Below are 21,287 nucleotides of genomic sequence, written 5' to 3'. Positions count from 1 at the left end.
TGAGTTTCCATGTTAACTTAGTTCTTGAAGAACTTGACCCTGCTGGGTAGCTCTGCTTGTTCCGCGTGTCTGCTTAGGATTGTGGAGGTTTGCCGAAGCGGGCCCTTTGGTTCCGCAGAGGTTTGTGATGGAGCTTTCTGTATGGATGTCTGTCAAAGTAGTTTGAGTTTGATGACGGAGATAGTGGGGAAAAGTTAGCTTTCCAGGCCACCTCCGTTTGAATTCTGTGGGAATGTGAGTGGACCTTGGAGTACATGGTTCCCATAACTGCAATGAGCTTTTTTCAGCCTAGTCTTTGTTGACCTGTGGGATCTGTTGCCTTCTATATGTTCCATGAAAAGTAAATAGAAGAGCAAGTCTTTTGGCAAGGAGGCTTTGTTTGTCTGCTCAGCTCCATTGCATAATTGGATTATTTTTTTATAAGTCTGCAGATTATTCAATGTTGAATGCTATTGGTGAACGTACCTTTAAAATGTTACCATGATTTAAACCTTCACTGTAGAAGCATTGTCCTGTTTAATCCTTTGAAGAAGCAAACCTTTTGGGTTTGGATATGGAACAGTCCTGGAGTAGCAAAAGGAGTTCCTTTTATAGCATTATTGTTTCTCTTGCACATGGTGCTTTTACTTAATTTCAAAGGGGAGTCAAACTGCAAGGACAAAGCTTACCTTATAGATCTTCAGGGTTAAAAGAAAATAATTCATTGATTTTAAGTGTAAAGGACCCCAATACTGGGTTTTGTTTATTTTTAAATGGGATTTTCCTGACTTTAGTAAATTGCATGATTAGGACTTTTTATGAAAAACTCAACCCAAGCTGCATTGCTCTGGGATACGACATTCTCATGATGTTGTCTCTGATGGAGCGTATGCCTGGCAGTACATGCTGCAAAGGCCTGGAGGTCCATGTCTGTGTCGTGTAGAACAACAGTTCTCTCCCCGTTTTTTCATACAGAAGTACATACACATGCTGTCCTACCTTGGACTTAGATGCCTCCACAGGTATTTCCTCAGAGGTGCTCCACATGTGCGTGTGGACACGTGTTTTTGCATCTGGATGGCAGAAACAGCCGTAGGACTCTGGAGGGATTTGTAGGAGGCCAGGGACGTCTACAGGGAGGTCCTGTGCCTCTGCAGAGTTTGTGGTTGTCCGCTCAACTACCCTTTGTATCTCCCTCCCTTGTCGCGTGTCCCTGTGGGAGCCGAGATACCGTCCCAATCTACCCGTCCTCCTTTTCCGCAGTTGCACTGAGGGGAAGGAGGAAAGGGGACTGCAGCAAATGTAATGCTTTCAGGATGTACTATCTTCTGTGGCTGCAGACAGGAGGTGCGGAACTGGCTCCACCCTTCCTTTGCATAGATCCTGGATGGTGCAGAACTTCGTGTGGGACGTGTGGAGATGGTGCCGAGGGCAGTGCTGTTTGGGGAGGGGACCGGTGCTAGGGCGGCATCCTTCAGCTCTAGGTCTTTTAAGTTGCCATGACCTACATTGGAGGCCTGCTTCCAGATATAAACCAGAGGATTCTGAAGGACAGCTCTGCAGCATGTCTGACAAAGAAAAAAAAGTAACGTCCCACTGCCTCTTTTGATGTTTCTACTTAATTTTTGGTGCTGCTGAACTAATTAGATTCCTTTTGATTCATTTATACATTATTGAGGTGGTATGAATCACAGTGCAGCCTCCTTATTACCTCTGCATGTGAAAGACAATATATTATTAATGGTGGTAGCGCCGATTTCTGTTGTAAAATTTTGGTTTAAGTGGTTTAGTGCAGTTTTTGTCTTAACAAGGATACTGCAGATTCTTCCCCCCTTTGTAATTATGCTTTAAAGTGAGCTACATGCATACATATTAAATAAGTATGTATCTTTTCCCTTTTTTTGACACTGAAGGAAAGCAAACTGTTTGGGATCTCCCTTTGCTTTTGAGGAGTGTGGGGTTTGGGGGCAGGGGGTGTTCAGTTTTATAAAATCAAACGTGAACTGTAGCTAGGCCGTGATTTTAGCTAGCAGGCTGATGGAAAAAAATATACACAAATGGTAAATTCACCCAAGGAACTTACTGTAGCATTTTAAAATAACAGTAATTTTAACGCTTCAGAACGTTCAATCATTCCTTTCCAGAATAGAACTCACACAAAGGGAGCCCGGCGTTCCCTGGCCTCAGCTCAAAAGAGTATCTGTCAAAATCCGTGCCTTTTGTATAATAAGCACAGCAAAGTTCAAGAAAAAAAAAGGCTTTTGATGCAAACAAATACAACTATTTTTATGGACCCTGAGTAAATAATTAACAGGAAAAAGCCTGTATATACATATGAACGCTGTGGGATTTTCTGAGTTGGGAGTGTGGTTCCACTGCTAAGCATGAACATCATAGATATATTGTAAATGCTCTAGTGTCACATTTGCAAAGACTTAATAAACATTGTGATAATTTATTTTGGAATGTATTCCTAGAGAGTATTAATTCCAATGTAAGACAGTATTTCAGTAGGTATATTCATGTTCATTCACTTTGTACTCTCTGGGACATAATGGATTAGTTTTCAGGGTGCAGTTGCTGGTCACATCGAGGTCACTGATGATCACTTAGTGTCATCCTTTAGGCTGTCATTGCCCAAATGCATATACCGTGTAGGTCAACAGGTAGTGTCACTATTTCAACATAGGCTCAGGCAAGCGTGAGACGTGTTTTCTAATCTGAAACTGTGGTGACTTTGAGAAAACTTAGTATTTTTAGGATGTTTATATCACATATGTCATAGATCTACTCTAACAGTGTGTTTAATAAAGGGGTTAACCTATTTCTAAACACATTATGCAATGCAGATTTGTAGCCAAAAATAACACAATCCCCACCAAAAGAGAATTAAGCTTATTTTTTTAAATGTAAGAATTATTTTAACAGGGAAGAAGTCACTTTTGTCTTGTCTGTGAATTTGGTATTACCCTTTGGTTGCGGCTTCATCGTAGTGAAGTTCATTGTTGATCTAATACAGCAGTTGAATCTCTTGAGTTTAGGATCAGAGCAATGTGTTTTCTGATTCTAAAAAAAAAAAAATAAGTTCTGTAAGACAACCAGTAAACTAGCAGCAAAATGCAATTGAAAAACAAGCACATTACTAAAGGGAACTTACAAATGTTATTTTCAAAGCTAAGAAAAAAAAAGACCATGGGTCAGATAATTCCCTTCACTTTTTACCACAGGAAATGATCAAAGTAGCAGAAAATCTGCTCTTTTTGGCCAAACTTCTGTCAGAGACAGAAGGGGTCTAGCCAACACATGGTGTATGCAGCCTTGCAGCAAGAGGGGATGTGGCTGATGGGAAAGGAGGTGGAACCAGAGGAAAATCTGTAGGGTAGTACCTCCTATTAAACCCACAGGAATTTTCCTATTCTAGATGAAACGGTCTGATCCAGTAAAGCAAATCCCAAACAATGAAACCTTTCTTTCTGGGCTGTTAAGATGCTTGCGAGAGAAGATGCTAGGAGGGGCATAGGAGCATTGGGGATGCTCGGCGTTGGAGGGGCACAGGAGCATTGGGGATGCTCGGCATTGGAGGGGCATAGGAGCGTTGGGGATGCTCAGCATTGAGCGGCTGTATTGCTGTAGAGAACAGAAAGCTTCAAGTTGCCCTGATACGTGTTAGAAGTACAGGCAGAACTGTGTACCTGCTGCGGTACAAACTGCCTCAACAGTTTGGTGGGAAATGAAGGGGTTGGCTTTTAATGTTTTTTATTCTTTTTCTTTCCCTATTAGGCTCTTTCTAGATTTTACAAGCAGAAGCAGATGGCAGGGACCAGTACATTTTACTTCTTTGTTCTTGCTGCGTGTGAAAGGTGCCAGATGGGCAATGATAAAGATAGAAATCCTCTTCCTGTAGCCCAGGGACAGCAAAAATGCAGAGCTTCAAGGCTGCCCTGTCCTCAGAGATTAGGTTAACATGACAATATTTGTGTTTTTTGGGGGCCCACTGGTTTCACTCTTTGACTTTTTCCCAGGAAACTGACAGTAAACCCCAGTGGCAGCTTGACAAGGGCATCAAGACCATTACAATATTTCACACAGGCCACCAAACCACCACCAGGTTTGGTTCATGCACAAACAAGCAAAAAAATATATAGGGTAGGTATGAAGTGCAGGGCCAAATCCTTCATGTGAATAACTTGGAAAATTAAATCCTGTGTCCTCTGAGAGGTGTTTATTTACTTGGGAATTATGAATTATCAAAATTTTTATATAGGAGTAGTTTGAAGGTATATTAACATAGTTAGCAGCACCATTCTGAACCATTTTCTTAATGAAGATGGACACCTGTGGACAGGCAGGGCCTCATTCATGACTCAATGAAGTCTGTGTAATTAAATATTAATGTTTTCCCCAAGTGGTATTAAAATGTTAGGGGATCATTTTGTGTTGCAAAGCAAGGAGTTATATATTGATTTTCATTAATCTGGATCTTTTCCTGGAACTGGTTTTATTGCACTAGAGTCCTTTGAACCTAAGTGTTTTGTTTTTTTAAAACCACACAGTGTATGATGCTATCTTCTGACCAAGTCAAAAGCAGCATTTCAAGATTAGTGCAGAGATTCCTAGGGTCTCTTGGCAGCTCACCAGGCTCTTGTTCCTGTTCTAACTTAATTTTTTATAATTTCCTTTTATGTTAATAAAGGCTTCTTGTGGCTGTAAAAGTTGAAGTTGTCTTACTCCATAGACAGCCTGGTTCTTATGTAGATACTATTTAGATTATTTAGAAGTCCTGCTGGTTGCCAGATGGAGCTCTTTTGGGTTCTGTGTTAAATACTTGGAAAGCTAAATAGCTTGACTTTTCCCTCCTTCCCTCCCTTCCTCCCCCAGCAAAATAAATAAATACTTACTAACAAGTTGCTCAACTTCAGTTTTAAAATCAATTAGTTTGAAGTGAAATGACTGCAAGTATGAGATGTATCAGGGTAGGAGAGGTTTGATGGGGTTTGATTTACCTACCATGATTTTAAACTCCAACGGTTTTGCTCCAGCTTCGTTTGGGCAGCAGGAACTTGAACTTCAGTTTGAGGACTGAATCCTGGAAAGCATAGAACCCAGCCTCGAATCTTGCAGTAGTGTTTCTTGCAGGGTCTGAACTTCAGATGGAAACCCCAAGACAGTCTTAGACTGCAGTGGCTGTTAGTATTGCTGGAAATAACTCACAGGGTGTGGTTCATTGGTATGCTGGGATGCTGCGAGCTGCTGTATCCCTGAATTAGTTTAACCAGCCTTTGGATGACTGGGAGTCTCTGCGGTAGCTTCTGTGTCTCCCACCTCCTTGGTCTGAACATTTAGGTGAAGCAGTGAGGAGGAGAGATTTGACATCAGCTTCTCCATCACCAGCATGCTGCTCTGTTTACAAATCATATGATTGGTACTGTGAGCCCATACAGATACCAGGGTGATCTCACCATGGGATGGTTTGAAACTGCTTTTATTCCCCTGATCTTTGGGGTGTGTCACTCTTCAGCCCATTCAGTCGGTTGAGTTCACAGGGTCTGCATTAGTGTGCGGAGCATCAGCAGCAGAGCTGGGCCAGGTCTGGTTGGCCTTTATCTGGATTTTAGCAATTGTGAGGCTTTGTTTGGTTGATACTTAGGTAAATTGCTGAGGTCTGGGAATGCTTCTTAAAAGAGCAGAGCCTGTTGGGCACTGTGGTGCTGATGAACTGAGGGACCTTCTGTGCCATATTCAGTGTATACAAAGTGTTCCTCCAGCTCACGCAAAATGTGCTTGGAAACACTGGGAGTCAGTGTCCCACTAATCATAATTATTTTGTCATCAATAGCCAATGGTCAAGACAGTAATTTTGGCCTCCAGGGTTATGGTTTTTAAGTACAGAGGAAAAAAAATTGTCAATTCCTTGTCATTTTTTTCACTATCTATTTATTCTGTGTGGTTTACATTAAATGTAGGAGGTGTGTTGAATTGGTAGGCATGCTGTTCAGGTGTACTTTGGCCCATTTGCTTTCTGAACATGCACACTATGGGGAAAAATATGGGAAGAGTCAGGTAGATCTGTATGTGCGGTGTGACAAATTACAGGCCCTGTAGCAGTTCTGAATTGGCATGCAGTTAAAACTCTGTTCATATTTAAATGCTTCAAATTTAGTCAATGTTTAAAAATTTACTTTCTATTAAAAAAATGGCTATGGAATCAATCTGTTCTGGCAATGTTAGATTCATAGTTCAAAAACTTTATCCCCATTTATCATCTTAAAGTAGCCATTAGCCTGAAATGTCTCAGTCTCTGGGTCTGTCTTAAAAAAAAAGAAAGGCCTGTATTTCAGTTTTAATATTTTTGAGAGCTTTAAAGCTAATGGGTCGGCCTATTTTTAAATTACAGAGCATGGAAAAATACTGGGTGTATTCTTTTTGATGCTGAAGTGAGCCATTGTTTCTCTGCTCATAATTAAAAACTTGCTTTTTAGAAACTGGGATTGGTTCTAGGCATTGCAAGGAAATCTGTAAGCAAAGCTATCTGCATGAAATTTCCTTAATACTGACTTTAGGCATGAACTCATTCAGAGTCTGTAATCTTGCCTACTCTTGTGACTGTCGTATTAGAGCAGTTTGTCCCAACAGCCTGTAAATGGAGCTGGTAGCATCGAAACAGGCTGAAGAGCAGTTGTTGAAGTGAGTGGTACAAGCTCCAGAGACATGAGTGCTGTCTTTGAAACTTCACAGCTATGCGCTGCTGGCTGGGGCACTGCAGGATGTAATAGTCCTGAGGAGTTACAGTGAAATACAGGGCTGAAAAAGCTATGAGCAGGGGAGGTTTGTTTCACAATGTGGGCACAATTTATGGTTTTCAAGGGGTGGGGGAATAATTATTTGGTCAGAACTGTAAGAGTATTTAGGGGCTTAACTCCCATTGATTTTCAGTGGGAGCTGTATGTCTAGATGTTTTGTGGACCTGGTCATTTGTGGTGAACTTTGAATGCCTGTGGGTTTAGGATTAATTACAGAGTGTTGTGGCAGAGTTTTACTGTAACTCTGTAGAGCTAGAAAATTCACAGCTGAATTATGAACATGAGCCATAATTCTGTTCTTGCCATCCTGACCTTTCCATATGAGTTAAAAGCTCTAGTTACCGTTGCCTGTGCCCTGGCTGACAAGCAGCCAGAAGCCCAGCTCTACCTCATTTGTCTCTTCTGGTTGCCAGATGCCAGCATCGTGCATCTTACCTTCATATCAGAATCACAGGTTTCACCTCCTTCCTTCCACTCTCTGCTCCTGGTGCAACACCCAGATGTGGCACAGAGCTCCCTTTGTACTGTGTTCATGTTATCCTCAACAGGCCATACAGATAAAGACAGTTCATGCTAATTGAGGTCCACATTGCATCAGGAACATACCTATTCTCTTTGTATGCAGGTACCAACTACCTCAATATCACATACATCCTTTCAAAACAGGTCTTGAAGAGTTGTCTGTAATCCATGTTCCTTGGAACTCTCACACGCTGTTCATCAGAGGGCTCTAATGAGATTCAGAAGAAAGGGTAATATGACTTCAGGTATTTATGAGATGGTTTTTAGTTAGGGAGGGTGGTGGGCGAGCTGGATACTATGAGACATAGGTTAGTGTTGAGCTTAAATTCATAGCAGCTCTAGGTGCCCATTTCCTAGTGGAGTAGCATTTGGGGTTTGTGTGGCATTTTCTGTCTCTTAACCATTTTGTTCTGCTAACATTATGTATTCAATTAATCTGCAGTTTTGAAGTTCAATAACAGGGAAGTAGCATCTGGATTTACACTGCTCTGTAAAATCTCTTTTGATGACTTTCCTATAACTTTTCTAAATTGGACCCTGAGGCTTCTTTTAAAATTTGTCTTGCCACAAGTTTTTTTCTTTATCAAAATTACCTTCATTTTCTCTTCAACTGGGGACAAACAAACAAAATCCTGGATAACCCTGGTGTATTTATCCAATTCCCTGCACATCTGCTTTTATGGACAGTTTCAGGATTATGAGAAATCACTTTCTTTGAAAAATACTTTTACTCCTAAATTTCAAAGTCATAGTCTGGAACTGGGGAGCATTTTGTTTTGTATGTGATTAAAACCACATCTGTTCATTGAGGTAGAAGAGTAGAAAAGGAATGCTTCTCTGTCTTGGTACATGAGATAACAAAAGGCCAAATGTTTGGTGCACTCTACATCATTGTACTGTAGTATACAGAAATGCCAGGCTGCATCAATATTGCTGTTCTAGGCACTGAGTATCCTTTTGATTACAGGCCCAGCACTTTGCAGTCGCTTGTATTGGGGGAAAAAAAAAAGTCTGTTGAAGGCCCTTGTTAGTACATTATAATGTTCTGTGTTACGTTTGGTTTTGTTTAAGACAAGAAAACTCAAATTGGAATTATGTGCCAATTCTTTATAAGTTCCCACATTTGGCAAAGGAATTGCATTAATTACATCTTGTTTTCTGTACTGTGTCATTACAGAAGAGAGAGCACATGCTGGGTTTGTAAAGGGATGAAATAATTCACATCTTTGAAGACTTTGCTGTATTATTCCTTTTCCTTTGGAAAAAACTTTCTCTGGATGATAAATACGCTTTGCAAATGTAGAGTGGTGCTCAGAAGCTTGAGTAAAACAGACTCTTAGTAAACCTATCAGATAGATGATTAAAAAAGTCAAAGTACTTTTTCAAATATTTTCCTCAGAGTATTCTTTAGGCATAGTTTTACCTGGTTTTGTTGTTGTATTCATTTCATATTATTGTTGGACATTTGCTCCTCTATGAAGTGATTTGATAAGTTTGACTGATTTCACTTACAGAAGATGCAGCTGCTGACTGCTCCTGGATCCTTAAGGCTGTGATCTGTGAGATATTGCGTGTCCTTCCTTGTAAGACTTCTTTTTACTGATGTGATCTGGAGTTCGCATGAATCACTAATGTCCAGGGAAAATCATTCCTGTTGAGAGAATAAAGCATAAAGAATGTTCAGACCCTGTCTACAGGAAAAGTCTGTAAGATGGACATCTCGTTTTCAGTCACTCTGTCGAGCCAGCCCCTCTTCCTCAAGATTATGAATTGGAAATTAATGAGAGTATTTAACTGTTCATGTCTATCTGGTCTGTCTAAAAATAACAGTTTAAATGTATTTTTATACCAAAAAATAGCAGATTTTTTTTTCAGCAGGGAAAAAGGAAAGCCTCTGTTTTGGTTTTCAGAAGTGGACTGCAAACCGATCAATATCCCTTTTGCTCATTAGATGCTGTGTAACTAAGTTATCCCACTGCTTATTGCACTCTAAAATACCTTTTACTGTTGATGTGCATTGACATCCTACAGTTTCATTTTAGAAAAGTGCTCAGCTTGTTTATGTGCTTCAGTCATATTGACAGTATATAAATTCTTCCTCAGAACCAAATAATCCTTGTTAATGACAGAGTGAAATGATACTATGTTTATCTCTAAGGGGAAAAACTAGTGCTTTGCTTAAGTCAGATTGATGAGAGTTCAACCTAGTAATTCTAAAGGCTGTTGCATTTGTAGTAGTGTGTTTGAGGACTCTTACAAGCCTGAAGCATACTGTTTTCAAACTGTTTAATTTTATCACTATTCCAGAGAGTACAGAATTACCTCTCCCAGACCAGGTTATTTGGGAATTAAAGCCTTTTAGACCATACTTAGCAAAAATGATCCTAGTTAGATCTAGTTTGCAGGGTGGGTTCTACCTGCAGATACAAAACTGGGATGTACAGGTTGATCATGTTGTAAGGGGGTTGTTTTAATGCTAATTAAGAGCTACATTGCCTGAGATCGGGTATCTGTGACTTTTCAAGGAAACATGGATTTTCATTTTTTTAGAAGCAGCCTTTTAAATTTGTTTTTATGGGTGAAAGCCCCAGAAACAATGAACTTTGCCTTGATCTCAGTAAATGATGCAGCCATAGGGATTCTTTTAGACAGATAGGGATCAGGTATGGTAGGTGCAGGTATGAGGTATACAGCTATAAACATACATACAAAGGGGACTCAGGACCTAAGACTTGACCTTTCTTCCCCACACGCTTCTCTACAAAACAGTATGATTCTTGCCTTCAAAGAACAGTAAGTACTGTTGGGAATACAGCTTGCTTGAAAGACAGTTAATCATTAAACAGGGGCTCTGGATAGACAGCAGATCTACTAAATACTACTTAAATAAATTGCTAAAAAACTACATCAGAATTAGCATCTAGCTGAGAACTTCTGCTTATAAGCAGGGGCCTACATGGAAATATATTTAGTAATAAGGTAAATGTTTGTCATCCTCATGCTTTGCCAATGATTTTGGGTCTCTGCATGTTAAGACTAGGGAAGAAGGTGGAAACTTGTTTGGTTAAAAAGTACATATCAGTTGTTAGGAAAGAAAAATGTCCTTCTAGAATTAGCTTGGATTAAGCTAGTGGATAGATGCAGCTCTGATAATTAAGGGATTTGTGGAGCACTGTGAGTCACAGTACCTGTTAAGGGCATTTGGGCCAACTCTACTTACGGTGATCCTTTCTTCTTCATCAGAATGAAAGCTTTATTGTCTACCCATAGGCTGTTACATATCTTCACCTCTCCGTATGCAGAGGGCTCTGCCTTTTCTGAAAACAGAGATAAAAAATAATGCACCTCTTTCCCGTGAACTGTGTCCCACCAGTCATTGCTGTCCTGGTCCTGAGCATTTCACAATGTAATACTGTCTGGCGATGCTTTACTTTTGTCTTGCTTTTTTGCATTGTCACTCACATGCTCCTTAGTGCACATCATCAGGCTAGGAGCCATTCCTCACCTCTGATTCTCCTCTAATGCTTCCAAAAATCTCTTGTACTCACTTACAAAACCAGCTGGAACTGCAACATCACTCCATTTTAAGCTCTGAATTGTGTTAGCCATTACATTGGTTCCACATGCTGCTTGGGTGGAGACATCAGTTAGAATTCCCAACACGGCCAGTCAGGCCAGGAATTGCAGCTCTGCATAAGTGGTGGTGACTTTCTAGTTCTTGATTACACTATGCTGGAAAAGAGGATTGTTCCCAGAGCAATTTACCAAGAGGGGAAAAATGGAAATACTGTTGAGGATGACCTTCCACCCCAGTGATCTATTTGGCTGGCGTCTGTTACTGCTCAGCTTCTCCGTCATGGGTTTCGCAGTAGTCCGGTGCTTTGTCATCGCTACTAAGTGGAGAACTCCTGAGCTCACTAAACAGTTTGTGGGAGGTTTGTGTAATGGCAGAAGGGTTTATGAATGCAATTGCAGAGCAAAGTATTCATCAGGGTTACCTGAAGTAGATATGGGTCCTATCTGAGCAGACTTTAAATGCATCAATTCTAAAAAATTCTGCAATCTGAAGTGCTATTCCTTTGTCTAAGATCTTGAGGTAGAGAGAAGGAGAGAGGAAAAAGAAGGGAATTACTTTGCATGGCTCCAGCATGGGAGCAAGAAAAGTGTTGTTGCGATTGTCTCCAGGAGAGAGGCAGTGCTGTAATCCTGTTTCATTTTCGTACGCAGAACTTGAAAAGATTTTTCCTAGAAATGTGTAATGGGACTGTCAGAAAACAGACCACTCCCCTTCCCAGTAGTTTCCTGCTGAAGTCATTTAAGGCCTCTCACAGCTTTCATCTGTGTAGGCACTGAGAACTCGTGAGCCAAGATTCTTTTTTTCAAGTGAAGTGCAGGCAAAAATGAAGCGCTTTAAAAAAAGTCATTAGGAAAGAAAGTTGGAAGTTTCTCTGCATGTGAAGCTGGCTCGCCACTTAATCAGCTTCTCATTTCCTTTCTGTTTCTGTCAATCCCATCGTAGTGGAGCTAGGTGTTTTTCTTGTTTTGGGTACTGCTAAAAGCATGTATGTGAGCTGCCCAAAGGGGCGGAGAGAGAAGTTGTTCTTACTTCACTTCTGGGACTGTCTGTTCAGGGCTTTACACAGGAGGTGACTTGGAAAGGCTTGTGGATTCCATTTACTGTGCACTCAGACCTGATGATTGCAGTAGGCTGAACATACAAAACCTGCTCTGCAGGCAACAGCCCCACTGCAGTAGCTATTTAAAAAGAAAAAATCCCTTTGTGGAGCTGGCAGATAGCCTGCATTCACAAAGATGGGGATTTCTGTTGGTACATATGCCATGTTTAACACAAGGCAGCGTGCTTTTAGAAAGAAACCATTACTACCCTGAATAAATGGATGCTGCTCAACATGCATTTTCTGGTTGGACTGAATTCAAGCTTCCCATTCTGAAATGGATAGCTTTTTTATGTTGCATTCACATGTCTCTCAGACAAATCTGTAATGTGGGTTTGTTCCTTAGATGAATGATACACATTTCATCTGATTTCTTTCAAGTTGAGCTCTGCCTGGCATAGGAATGATGTTTTTTGCTTTCTTCTTTTGTCTAGGAGACCATGTTGTACTGTGAAAGATGAACGTCATTCCCAAGACAGGTGAATTGCGTTCAGAGGTAGATTTACTGGTACCTCTTTGTAATGCTACAGCAGTGCCATAGGCAACTTATCAGACAGACATATATTGTGGTAGTATTGAGCTGTTTCATGCATCAGCCCTTTTGTAAAGCTTTAATTGGAAGTTATATGTCCTTAAAGCCTAGAGGAGTCTAGGAGTCTTCTCTGCAGGGAATGAATTTTCCTATTTTACTATTAGTCTTTGGGGTAGTGATGTATATACAAGTATTTCAGCCTTAGAGCATAAGGAACTTCCTGAAGTTAGCTGGCCATTATAAACTACATATGCACTTAGGAAAAGAAAATGCTGGTATTTAAGTAGGCTGCCAGCATGCTGTGAATGCAATCCACTATATTAAAATGACACTTCAAGTTTGTATTTGCATTTGCTATGAAACTGTGCATACCTGATGTGCAGTTTTTTGGAGTTGCCTCGATCCAGTGTGTAGGGAAGCTCAATGAGATGCATACAGCCTGAAGAACAACTTCACGCTGCTTTGAATTAAACTCCCGATCAGGTCCCAGGGTCAGATTTGGGACTGATGAGCTAAATGGCATACTCAGATAAAACCTGAGCTTGCCCCAAGCACCTGACCCTTACCCTGCAGTGATAGCAGGCTCTAAGCATTACCTGTCCCCATCACCTCCCTGCGTCCCATCTGCCTTTGTTATGAGACCATATGTTTGAGGCTAGGTAGACAAGATGTCCTGTGGCCTTTCTGATAAGGGCCAACATAGTGTCATGTGAAGACACATGGCACTTTAAACAGTCTGGATTCAGGCTGCCTGCAGGGGCCACCTGGAAAGAGAAGTTGTGTCTCAGAACCTCTTTCTAGAATTGGCTGTCTCAGGTACAGTTTAAGCAAACCAGGGCTATAGCTACGGTCCTGTTTGTGCTGAAAACTTAGCAAACCCAGCCTTTCTAAGGCTTTAGATCTTCACCTACTTACTAAGGTATTTCTGTTTGTCTTGTTACTGGCATTCTTGCTGCTTAACTACAGTGGTGACAAAAGTTTGTGTCATACTGAAAACAAGATTTGAACTGAATCCAAAGGCTGTGGAGTCAGTGCAGCTGTGTAATGGGGAGGAGCTGATACATGCTGTCAATGATTTGAAACTATTAAGCATATATGCAAGGAAATGACATCTGAAATGCTTTTATTTCTAGTGATAACTGATGATTTTCACCATGTACAACTTTGATTCTTATAAATTCTTGTATCAAGAGTCTAATCTAGCCAACCCTACTTTTGTGAATTAGCAGTGGTAATTAGAGATTCCTGGTCTATACTGTTGCAATATGTACTCACACTAGTATACGTTGATAGCAGGAAGTGTGTAATTCAGAAGCCATTCTGCCAGAATCTCTGCTCTTTGTTCCCTTGTGTAATGGATGGCACCAGTCACCACAAGTCACCGGTGGTGACCTAATGGCCAGTCCCCACTAGTCACCACCTAGTCCTAGTGCAGCAGAGTTTTTATACAGAATCCCTTTCTGTGTGTAAGCGCCCTTGTAAGAATCAGCAGCACACAGCTGGCAGTGTACAAAGGTGGTAAAAGCCTGTACAAGCAGTATAAGCCTTACTCCTAACAATAAAACAGAGTGACTGGCAGAAAGTGGTGTCAGTGGCTATGTAGATTAGGGAAGGATCGGGTGTGTTCAACAGGGGAATAGTGTTTGTTTAGGTTTTCCCTCCTGGGACTAGTTTAGTATTTCAAGCACGTTTGGGAACTTTTTCCCCCCAGAGAGCTAAGATGCAAGACAGTGTGTATGGATCTGAGACAATAAGACTTAACAATGCTTCATAAAAAGTGATTGCATATCCTATAATGCTAGCTTTGTCTCTGGGTGTCTGTATAGACTCTCTCAGTATTTGTTTGCTGACTTTTCTTTCAGTTTAAAATATGCAAGATGATGCCTCTTTCAGCCTGTTGGGGCTGACAAAATACTAAAGATCAACAAAACCATAGAGTAAAATGCAGCTGAACCCAGTCCTGTACAGAGAGTCCCTATGTGTGCTGTATCAGAGGGAACAGCTGGGATCTACTACTGACAACACTCCTAAATCCACATTTTTTCCCATCTGACTGTATGCTTATTTTGCATGCCCTGTCCAGCAAAATGGAGAGCTGATACTTGTCTCCTTTTCACTCACTGTCTGATGGAAGGTTATTTAGAGCAGCAATGTCTGAGTCATTTTGTCGCAAGCTAGTTCAAAAGGCATATGCTGTATGTAAAACTGCTCCAAGAAGATGAAGAACAACCACAAAGGGACACACTTGTGCAAATCACTATTCAGAGATTTGAAACATAAAAACACATGGCTCTCAAAGAGGCCAGGACCCCAAAAATAATTGGCCAGGGTAATGGAAATTGTTAAAAGAATGAATGGTAGCAGCCACAACCATTGCCAAAATCACTATGGTCATCAGGCTGAGAAATGAGCCTGGCGGCAGTATCCATTTGCCTGATTGGAATCTCATCCGTGCACCAGCTCAGAGGCAGATTCCAGAGTAGTCCCAAAGGGGCTCCCAAAATCACAGGCACTGAGCTCCTCTAAGCCTCTTGAGGGAGACTCAGCCTCCTCAGCAGTTAGACAGCCACCGATGAAGCCACAGGTTCAGTGGAGCCCTATGTACAAACATTGCCATCATGATGTTAACAGACATTATTTTTGAACACTGCACATCCTGTATTCCATGTGGCTGGGCTTAAATGCTGTGTATGCTGCCAGTATGGCTAAATGTGTGTCAGCAATTAAGGACCCCAGGAGGTCTCTGAAAACTGATGTACAAGCTTGTTTAGCTCGCCTTGCAACATAACTTTTCCCTAGCAGAATATGATCACTGTAATATGGAAGGGAGCTTTGCTCTACTCATGCTAAGTACCCTTATCTGTCAAGTGGCCTAACTAACATAATTAGATTAAACTAAGAGGAATTGAGCCAACCTTGGATTCTGACCCTCCTGTTCAGGCCCAGAGAAAGGTCTTCGAACGCAAAAGCCTGTATGTTCATTCCAATGATATTAATTGATCTAATAACAATTTTAGATGTACGTTCTCTTCCTACAGAAAGATTACTAGTTCCATCCTGGAATGATCGGTATGTATATAAATCAGAACAAAGGAATCTGACTTGAACTGTTAGCTAAGTTTAAAAAAAGCCAAAGCTGCTGTGTATTAATGTGAGAGCCCTTGGCCAGCTAACTGAGGAAGAAACCCCCTCCCCGGTAACTGACCATTAGGGTTGTGGGCCTGAAGTCACTGTCACATAGAGGATATGGGAGCACATGGAGCACGTCCTTTCCCGTAAGTCAGTCCATGGCTACAAATGGAATGAAATTTGCAGGGTTTTGTGACCATTTCTGCTCCTCAGACCAGCATTAAGAACAGTACCTGTCTCCTGTGGTGTGGAAGCAAACCTGGTTCTACTTTAGAGGCAAAACTCAAGGAGATGGAGAGGGGTCCTAGAGTCATAATACGAAAATCACTAGTTCACACCGACATAAGCCAACCTGATGGAGGATAGTCAGATTAAGCAGCAGGTGAAGGAAATGCAATAAACATAGAAAAATGAAGCTTCTGCTCATCATGTCTCTATGAGATTAACAGGCAGAGTTTAAGCTTAAAAAGTCAGAGACGGAAATGAATAGTGAAAATGTTACTTTTTCTTTTTTACTTTTGTAACAGCTATGGTTCTTGAGTTCTTCTTTTGAAAGTTGTCATTAATATGGCACTATTTTTTAATACAGTTCAAAGTCAGATCCAGCTGGTTACCATAAAAATAAGTTATCCTCTCCACAATTCACCAGTTCTCTTAGAGACAACTTTCTCCATAAGGCATTTGCCTTATTTTTAGACAGAACTGTGGCTATTAAATGTCTAGTTCATTTTAAAAACTACTACCAAGGTAAAACCAATAGGCACTGACATTGCAGTAAAACCTTTTCTACAATACTCATATTGCAATATTATTTCTTGTTTACACTGACCAGCATCCTGATAACCAACTGCAAAGACTTGATGTGGTAACAATAAACACTAGAATATTCAAAAGTACCTTAGTGTCCATCTGCAATACATCAGCACTATAAAGCGAGGCACGTGTCAGCTGCATTGACAAAGTAAAGGTGCCAGGGACTACTTCTCTCTTCCTCTCCTCTTTAAGTAAACCTTTAAAAGACAGAGAAATCTCTGTACTACAGAATGATTCACACCAGGTAAATAAATGCATTTCGGCTGCAATCATTCCTTATTGAGTTGAAGTGGTATTAAGCTTCTTTAATCTCATCAATTTGAGAAAGCATGCACAAATGAAAAGGAGTGACTTTAACACTTTAGGAGGGCGAACTGCAGCTTGCAGAGAGCATCCAGCAAAGGAACAGGAATAATTTTATGATGACTGGGCTAAAATCTATGCCAGTTCACAACTTCTGCTGCAATTAATTTGATTTCTTTGCTTCATTCCTGAAAAATTAACCTCATGTGATAACCCTTATGCATTTCATCTATCTGCAGTTTTCACAGTATTTGCCACTGAAGAACTCAAAATACTTGTAATGCTTTTCTAGTTCAATCTGATTGCCACTAGAGCTTCTACCCACTTTCATGTGGAAATTTAGCTTTTACTCCCATCTGCAACACCAATCCACCTTAAAGAGTATCAATGAACATATGCAACAAATCTTCTGAAATGGTCATGCCCAGATGCATGCATAGGAATACTCTCCACCTAATGCTGAAACACAACCACCTCTTCTGTGAGCAGTGTAATACAACAGCTTGTAGCAACACTATATAATCATATACTTGGCCTAGAGCAAAAATTGGAGCAGTGGGAATGTACAACATTTGAATCAGCATTTGTTGGGAAAACATTTCTCTTATGAGATAGAAACCTTATTGACTGCAAATATCCAGAACTTTGATGGTACTGTAGTTAAAGCTGGTATATTCAGCAAAAAGAACTTCAGCAGTAGGATTAGGACAGAGATTTTGTTAACAGCTGGAGAGAGCTGGCCACATGAGAATGACCACTGTTCCTGCTGACAGTACCTGTGCACTTCGGGGAAGATTTCTTCTCATAAACACCAGCCTACTTCTCTGTGAAAATTCTTCATGTGTACAGCAGGAAGCTCCAGTCCTGCAAAATATGTATTTTCTGATGAGACTGTAGTCTGAGATGGTACAACAGTCATGACACTGATTTGTCACATACAGTTTCTACATTCTGCCTGAATTAATTTCTCTTTAGACTCGGCTCCATAGTGAAAACACTTTGAGGTCTGAATTTGTTCTTTCCTTTTGTTCTTTAATACTCCTGGAGAGGTGAGATCTGATACTCCTGTTCATGTGAAACAGCATCTATTTTCCCAAACTCCCCTATTAATTTGAACAGGATAATTTGGCATTAGAAATACTATGCAAATGTTTCAATGAGCATTTCTGAGGTCTGTCTGTGCTGACAAACAATTCTGCCAAGGAGTTTGCTCATTAAACAGCAGTGAAAAGCAAATATGGGTGAGACCTGAATACATTTAAATTAAGTTGTTTTTCAGTTGCTTAAATAACAACAACAAAAAAGTAGGTAATTTTCCTGCATTATAGTTAATAACACAAAGGTGTATTTCTAACATTATTTAAAATTCAGTTTTTCATTAGGTTTGAGATCTCTGGAAAGTCCTTCCCTAGTAAAAAGAGAGAAACAGAAAATCTCTGTTTTCCCAGTGGTGCTCATTACTGATCCAGACTTGCTGTCAAATTGTGACTACACTGCAGAAAGATACACAAATCAAAAGCCTTCATATACTAGAAGTTTAACAATTTAGCAAGCAGAATATACAATTCATATAGCTAAGAACAGAGAGTAAGCACCAAAAGAAAATATCTTGTCAGTTTGAAGGGTTTTAATATAATTTAAGAAATGTAAGAACATTATACATATGAAATATTATTCATATAAACGGCCAGATTAGCTGAATTCAGTTCTACCACCAAAGCTGCCTTCTGCTTGGAAAAAAAAATACATGTTGAAACATTGTAATTATCTAAATTATTAATTTTGTAATTGGAAAACCTCACAGAATGAGTTGCAATTGCAAAATTTCAGCTCAAACTACTTAAAAATTCTGTAACTAAAAAGTATACATGTACAAAATTTGCAATGCTGAAAAGCTGAAGCAGATCAGTTTGCATAGTAGCCAATTGTTCACTGGTAAATATGCTCCACCTTTCTGCTAGGAAGCAGCAGATGAATTCTTGCAATTCCCTTTGTAATTCTGATCCAAGTCCTCCTGAAGCCAGTGGAAAGATTTATATTAAGACAGCTTATTAGGGCTTTGTTTTACATGTGTTTGTCTCACCGAGATGAGTGTTTATTTCATCTTGTTTTTTTTCAGGGTTTCCAATCTCAACTGTACAGTCTGTGAACAGTTGTGTTTTTTTTTTTCTTGAAACTGAGATAATATTGAAGAGAAGGCTGTTGGGTACCAACATTCATTTGTTACTGGTCCATGAAAAGATTCCCAATTGTATCAATTCAGAATATACTTTGAAACAAATTCTGAGATAACAAATCATACTGACCACAAAAATGTCCTTAGGTGACACCGGTGAAGAGGGAGAGTCACTTTTGACAGGCAATTCTTGCTCTTGCAGGTGTGTTCTCACAAGGCTGGCAAAGTCTTTATTTTGGGGAGTTTCCATGGAAATGTTGGCAGGCCTGAATGGAAACAAAAATATTTGAAAGAAGATGTTAAAAAAAAAGCGTGATTTGAATGTGACTGAAGTTTGTATTTTTCTAAGAGTAGAAAGTAGAATATTTTTGTCTATGGTTTTAAAAATTTGATCTAAATGAAATCCACGGACAAATTCAGGCACAGTTTTACAAACTGTTGTGGGTTTGGCATCATACGGAACACTTTAAGGAAGGGCTTTTAAGAATCTGCAAACATGAAGTGTCTCCTTTCATGTTTTGTTTTCTGAAATAGGCAGATGTTTTCTACAACTTGAATTTCCATACAATCAAAATAATCTTTGCAAGGGTGAAAGTGGTCACTTCCAAAAGTATGTACTACAAAAATCCAAGAAGGTTTTATCACTTTAGAAATAGCCTTTAAATGTTTTGAATGCCTAAAACGAAATTTTCATTGCCATTTTAAAGAGGAGTCTGCAACACTGATGGGAGCTTGTTAAATTTACTTTTTTCCTGAAAATGAAGTTCTCTAGGAAATCTGCAACTGCCTTGCAGCAGAACAGATTGCTTTAGGGAGCGTTCCCTGTCACAGCAAAAGAGGGCACAGGCTGCAATGCAGTCATCATTCATTACATGTTGCAGAATGACAGTACAGTCCCATCAAGAGCAAGAGCCAAAATGACCAAGACAACGATGCAAATGTGAGTGCAGTCCTGGTGCTGCATTAGCAAGCCATGAAGGTAGCACAGATCCCCAGGGACTTCAGGAAAAGATGAGGCAAGCCACCTCCTTGCTGCTCTCACAATAGGTTGGGAAGAAGGCCTGAGGAAGGAAAATGTCATTGTGCCTTTCCCTTTGCTTGCTTTAACTTGCAGTGGAAGACGAGCAGTCAGATGGCCCAATGCTACAGCAATTCCAGGGACCTGCTGGCAGTACTATTTATACACTGTGGTTGAAAAATAGCACTTGAGAGTGCCTCTGTTAAAAGGTCTTCGTTGAAAAAAACCAATTCCGCATCTGTGAAAACTTCCAAAAATTGCTTTCCTTAGTGCAGAAACCGGATATATATTTGTTGAATCAGGCTCTTAATTAGGTAGGATACAAAGGCCTTTCTCCCCCCGTGATACTTCCTGCTTGACAACAGCATTCCCCCTGCCTTCTGTGAATCCTGCTATAATTTAATATGGGATTTTTTGTGGTGTTACTTATTTCCACAAAGATGCCATAGCAATGATCTCCTTTCTCTTCCCCTCCCCTTTTAAATTCAAATTTTTCCAGGCCAAATTTCTTCCCGCTTACTTGGGCTGGTCTTCTCATTAAAACACATTCTTCAAATGACCCCCAATCATTTGCCCTTCCTGTCCATTCTTGGTTATGCCAAAAGTGTTAGTTCACAACAGGAAACCAATAGCTTGTGCTATCAGGAGACATTTCCTTCACAGCACAAAACGTCTGAATAATAATTTCAGGCAAGGCTTCACCCATTTCCTGTGAAAGGAGGGAAGTTTGCCTATCCCAGTCCCTCAGAGCTCTTTGTTTCCATCCCTTCGTGACGTAATGCTTTCTGCACAGGGAAGATGGATCATTTTCCCTTAACAGCACTAAATTCAATATCCTGTGTAAAGTTTGATACTGCTCCTCAGCCATGAAACACGTAACATTTACAAACAGTAAAAATTACGCTGGAGTTTATACTTGTGGTGTCTCTTTCAAAAAATAAACTGAACTTTTGGTATCTGGAAAATTGCTGCAATGAAAACATGAAGGCTAAAGACAGTTTGCTTTATTAAAGGTACTTGCAGGTTGTTTAGCGCTACAGCTCTGACTACTGCGTATCGTCCCAGCACATAGGAGAGCCCATCTGTTGTAAACTCTTGCTGAGCACCAGGAAAGCCCCAGACTAAAGTGTCCATGTAGTGTGTCCATTTGGCACTGTGTCCAGTACAGGAGTACTGCAGATTGCTACAGGAACAAAATACATCAATTAAGCACATGCTTAACTTCACCCCTATATAGCAAAACATTCATTTAAGCAAATACTGAAGCGTGACTTTAAGTGACATGCTACATCAAAGCCTTAATATAATAGCAATGCTAAATTGTTAAAATTGGAATTAT

The 21,287-nt window shown here is 40.2% G+C and overlaps 1 long non-coding RNA gene across 1 annotated transcript; it reads right to left on the bottom strand.

Annotated features, from left to right (window-relative positions):
- Nucleotides 1-2,748: 2,748 nt before the first annotated feature.
- On the bottom strand, nt 2,749-19,564 carry LOC134169560 (uncharacterized). Its single transcript, XR_009966921.1, has 6 exons — nt 19,061-19,564; nt 15,872-15,990; nt 14,967-15,106; nt 10,490-10,618; nt 4,983-8,952; nt 2,749-3,045 (listed from the first exon to the last, which is right to left on the bottom strand). It is a non-coding gene; the product is annotated as an uncharacterized LOC134169560 (long non-coding RNA).
- Nucleotides 19,565-21,287: the final 1,723 nt, after the last annotated feature.

Source organism: Pezoporus occidentalis, unplaced genomic scaffold (assembly GCF_034315485.1).
Source record: "Pezoporus occidentalis ecotype Australia unplaced genomic scaffold, CSIRO_AGI_Poc_V1 ctg11, whole genome shotgun sequence".
In the NCBI taxonomy this organism is placed as follows: Eukaryota; Metazoa; Chordata; class Aves; order Psittaciformes; family Psittacidae; genus Pezoporus; species Pezoporus occidentalis.
This window is presented reverse-complemented; position numbering and strand designations above follow the sequence as displayed.